Source organism: Phoenix dactylifera, chromosome 16 (genome assembly GCF_051530095.1).
Source record: "Phoenix dactylifera cultivar Ajwa chromosome 16, Ajwa_hap1_PhDact_Kaust_v1.1, whole genome shotgun sequence".
NCBI classification, from domain to species: Eukaryota; Viridiplantae; Streptophyta; class Magnoliopsida; order Arecales; family Arecaceae; genus Phoenix; species Phoenix dactylifera.
The window spans coordinates 12976556-12981672 of record NC_143205.1 but is presented as its reverse complement, the minus strand read 5'-3'; the positions used below and the strand labels follow the sequence as shown (position 1 = coordinate 12981672).

The 5117-nt window shown below is 36.6% G+C and overlaps 1 long non-coding RNA gene across 1 annotated transcript; it reads right to left on the bottom strand.

Annotated features, from left to right (window-relative positions):
- Window positions 1-558: 558 nt before the first annotated feature.
- Window positions 559-3920, bottom strand: LOC149751123 (uncharacterized). Its single transcript, XR_016398767.1, has 3 exons — window positions 3641-3920; window positions 2203-2237; window positions 559-1178 (listed from the first exon to the last, which is right to left on the bottom strand). It is a non-coding gene; the product is annotated as an uncharacterized LOC149751123 (long non-coding RNA).
- Window positions 3921-5117: the final 1197 nt, after the last annotated feature.

The window sequence follows — 5117 nt, the reverse complement described above, 5'->3', positions numbered from 1 at the left end:
TAACACATCAAATAGTATCCAATAATTATGAGAAAGATCTAATAGCCCAATCCAACATGGAAATTCGAATAGCTAGAATTTCCCACTCAATATGCACTTAAGAATTTAATCCACCAATAGAATACAACTATTTGCAATATCCAAGTGTGCCAATACCAATTTTAATCCACATACGGATTTAACCTTGAAGAACAATCCTTTATAATACTATATAAAATAAAATCCTTCTTGACTCATTCCAATTCTATGACCAATCCATATATAAATCACACTCTAATAATCACATCCAAATTTATAACAATTTTAAACTATCGAGTCGTTTAACCAACATTCGAATGTGGTATAACCACTATACCATGGTTAATCCTATACTAATCTTAGGTCAAACATCTCTCATCATGATCAAAAACATCTTATCCAGTACTTCCGTACTCATCGAATACCAAACTCGGTACTTACAATGCTTAGTGATCTTTCACTTAAGCACTGAATGTAATTTACTACTTTTGTCATGTCCTAAGTGATCATAACCTTAAGCTATGATATATTTCTGTTGCAAACCCTAGTGATCTTAAACTTATTTTTTTGATTCTAATTTTGTCACAAGCCTATGTGATCTTAATCTAAACTCTCACAGTTTTCCAATCACAATTCACAATGATCTAAAACTAAGCTTTAATAGTTTTTCTATCACAATGACGTCCCTAATATGGCTGGTATTAGCCCTATATTTCTTCTTTTTGATGCTCATTGTCACCTAAGACAATATAACCCAAAATTAATATTTTATTTTTTTTTCTTCTTATTATTATTATTTTTTTAATATTATTATTGTTATTCCAATTATGTAAAAGCTAACTTAACTACCCATTCCCATGATTAGTCTTAAAGTTTTTAATCATGGTTAAAATTATTGCTCTGATACCACTTAATGTCACGCCCCGAATTCGGATCATGACACGGCCGTGCTATTGCAAACCTTTACCCGCAATAACACGCAGCCACTTCAAAACTTCAAATCAATTATGAACAATTATATTCTTAAATGTTATCAACTATTTCATCAATAAAAGATTGATTACAAAGCATCTAAAAATAGCAACATTTAATGTTTCATTTTCTTTTTCCCATAACCCTGAAGCATGTCACGCTCCTTGTTCCTAGCATCTCCTATTCATCTGTAAGAACATAAATAAATAGATATGAGCTATAAAGCTCAGTAAGTAAAAATGCATAATCTTATCAGATCAAGCATAATATTTTTCATACTAATGCATTATTTTAAGAAACTAACGATTGTAATAAAGAAAGCATTTTCTATAATCAAACCAGATGTAAACCTTTTGTCTTTAATCACTGCTTTGAAATCCGTACTTATCATTATTCTTGCTTTGAAATCCGTACTCATCATTAATCATGCTTTAAAATATGTGCTGTTATTATTCATGCTTTGAAATCTGTGCTTGTAATAAAGTAAACATTTCAAATAATCCAACCAGTCATAAAACTATGCATGTCTATTCATGCAACTTCATAAATATGATTATGCATCATAAAACTTTTGCCATTATTCTATACTTTGAAATTCATACTCTCAGATGGTAGTGTAGCTATGGCCGCTCTTATTCCCACGGCAAGGCCTTTACCACTGCAGGGTCTATCTTCCAGTTACTATTACCCACTGGCGGGGGTCGTAAAGCCGAGTTATTTTTACCCACTGGCTGGGGTCGTATGCCTAGTTACTGTTACCCACTGGCGGGGGTCGTACATAGCAATCTGAGAGTTCTTTAAAACATATCATGCTTTTCATAAATCTTTTCTCATCGATACATTGGAAAGTGAATAATGGCATCATGCTGAATAAAATTCATGATCATGCTAAAAACTTTATTTTTTTCTATGCATCTTTCTATAACATCATAATCATGTGTACATAATATAATAATAATAATAATGATGGATGCTATGTATCCAAAATCATGTAATCATTTGCTAACACATGCTTGATCTTAATTTTGTGAAGACATAAATAATCATATACAATTTCATAATCAAGTAATCACAAGTATTTGATAAAATATAAGATTATATTAGGTACTTTTTCCACAATTCTTATACATAATTCCAATTGCATAAATAATACTTTTTCATCTTATAAAACGTGATACATGATCCATAATAAGATTAAGACAAGTTACTTACCTTAATTTGCCCATCAAATGCCAATTCTCCAATACCTAGCAAGATCATTAAATTACATGTCACTTACATATTTAATTTCTATTTATTTATAATCTTAAAGTCATTTACAACCCATCCATAGGACTCAATTTCATTTTCGGGTCCATAGCCCAATTTAATTTATGGTTCAGGCCCATGGCCCAATTCAATTTCTGGTTCCGGTCTAATTTACTTCCTAGTTCGGGTTTGATTTAATTTCTGGCTCAGGTCTGATTCAGCTTTTGGTTCAGGTCTGAGCCAATTCCACTTCTGGTTTAGACCAAATTGCCCTCTGGTTCAGGTCTGGGCCCATTTGCATTCTGGCTCAGATCTGACCCAATTACTGGTTCAAGTCTAAGTCAATTGCATACTGGTTCAGATCTGACCCAATTAATGGTTCAGACTTGGGTCAATTGTATACTGGTTCAGTTAATTCTGGGTTAAAAATTATTGGGCTCGGACCAGAACCCAGCCCGGCTTCAGGCTTCTAAATCCAAATCTATTTGAAGCCCATCCCGGAATTAAGCCCATTGCGGCCCACAGCATTTTTATTTTATTTTATTTTATTTTCTTCTTTTCTTTTCCTTCTTTTTCTTTTCTTTTCTTTTTCTTTTCTTTCTTCTTTTTCTTTTCTTTCCTCTCCTCCCTTCCCGAACCTTCTTTTCCCCCTTTCTTCTTCTTTTCTTCTTCTCTTCTCCTTCTTTCTTCTTCCCTTCCCGAGCTCCTCTTCCTCTTCTCCTCTTCTCCCATGAAACCAGGAGGCGAGCTCGGGAGGGGCGCTCGAGAGGAGCCGGGTCCGAGGTCGACGGTGCCGGCGGCCGGCCACCGCTGCTCGCGACTCAGCCTGTAGCGGCCGACCTCCCTTCCTCTTCGTCTTCCATTTCTTATCCCTCTCTAGTGAAGGGGGGTTTCCCTTCCCCATGGACAAGGAGAAGCCGGTGGTGCACGCCGGTCTGCGGCCAAGCTAGCGGCGTCCGCATGGCGCACGGATGGCCTCGCGGCCGATGCCTGTGGTCGACCCGACGACGCTCGCAGTGCCCCGAACGGCGACGTCCACGGCCGGAGGATAGAGATCCTCTTCTTCTCCTTCCTCTCCGATCTCCTCCGGCTGAGATCAAACCGGTTCCACCCATGGGAACCGGATTTGCATGAGCCGAGGACCCTTCCATGGTATGTTTGCATTTTAGGATTTTAGACCTAGGGTTTTGATTGCAGTGGTAAAAGCCATGATCAGATGAAGGAGAAAGATATTTGGCCAATGTCAGATCACGAGTGAGATCTCCCCCCTTCCTCCACTGCATCTTATTCCTTCCTTTTCTTCTTTTGATCTCTTTTATTTCGTTGTCTCTCTGTTTTGTTGTTCCATGATTAAACTAGATCTACTTGCATAATACAAGGGAAGAAGAAGTCAGGGACTTACCTAGCTCCGGGACAACTCTGTGATGTTCCCTCCGGCAGCTCAGATCCCTCTTCCGTTCCTTGTAGCAGAAAAGAAGAGAGTGAGAAGAAATGAGAGACTGATAGAGCTCCTTTGCGAGGGATCCATGGGCTTTAATAGCCTTCGGCCGTAAGAGAAGAGGGGTGGCGAACGTGGCTGTTAGGCGGTTGTAACCGCCTCAACAGCGGGCGATCATGGTTGCAGGTTTGGGTTTTTAAATGGACCGCAGACCATAATCCAGGTCGGTCCATTTGGCCCGGTATTTACACTTTCAATTGTAGATTTTCCCCTCTTTTGCTTCCAATCATGGGACTAAATATACATCTGTACGGGTTTTTACATGCTCCTTCCATATGAACTCCAGTATTCTTATCATGCTAAAGGTTCAAATTCATTTATAAGAAATATAAATCCAATCACAAATACTACAGTCAGTCCGTGATAGATTAAATAAACCTATGCTGCAGTATTTCTTAGTCTATATTAGCTATAGACCAGGTCCACTCTGATATAATTATAATAATCTAGCATAATATATAATCTCACTACTCAACATATCACATAGCATCATATAGGATTTTTGTGCAACAATAATTTCAAACAAATTATCTTTTTTCTATTTAGCTTGTTTTGAATCTGATAACACTTAACTTTCAAATCCTAACTAACCACATTTTAGCTCATGATGGTGCAACAATAGTACCAAATTTTCAACTAATGATGGGGTATCAACAATATCATATTTTCGACCTATGAAGAAGCATCAACAGTACTATATTTTTAGCCTATGATGAAACATCAATATTAACATATTTCTAGCCTATGGTGGGACATTAACAATGTCGCATTTTTTGCCAATGATGGGGCATCAACAACATGGCTAGTCTTTCGTCAACTGTCCAATCATATAAATTCATTTCATGCTTGTCAATTAAATATAATTCATTATCATATTCCTTGCAAAAATTTAATGCATATGAATACTGAATGCCATGAAAACCAAATCGGCAATTATGATGCAAATGTATACATAAAAAACATACTTCCTCGATACATAATCATGCAACGAGCAACTGTCATATTCCATACAAAACCAAAATCATTGATGCACAGAAATAAATACATATATGCATATCTATGCAGGTGATTATACTTGGGGACTCATACCAATTAATTATCTTAAAATATAAAATGTGAGCATGTATTTAGTTTCGTATCCACTTTGTACTGCATAAACTTGGCTATTTATATAGGACCAAAAAATCTAAATAATATTTTTCGGCTAATTTTTTAGGGTAAAGGAATCATTGAATATTGTTGCCTCAATCAAAAAAAATACAACAGCTGTGGAATTTGTTTTAAGCGACCATCAAGGTCGAATGATTCATGCGGGAGCTTGCCCAATTGCAAAAGCAATACATGGATCCCTTTATACTGCAGATCTAATTATATTAGAGCT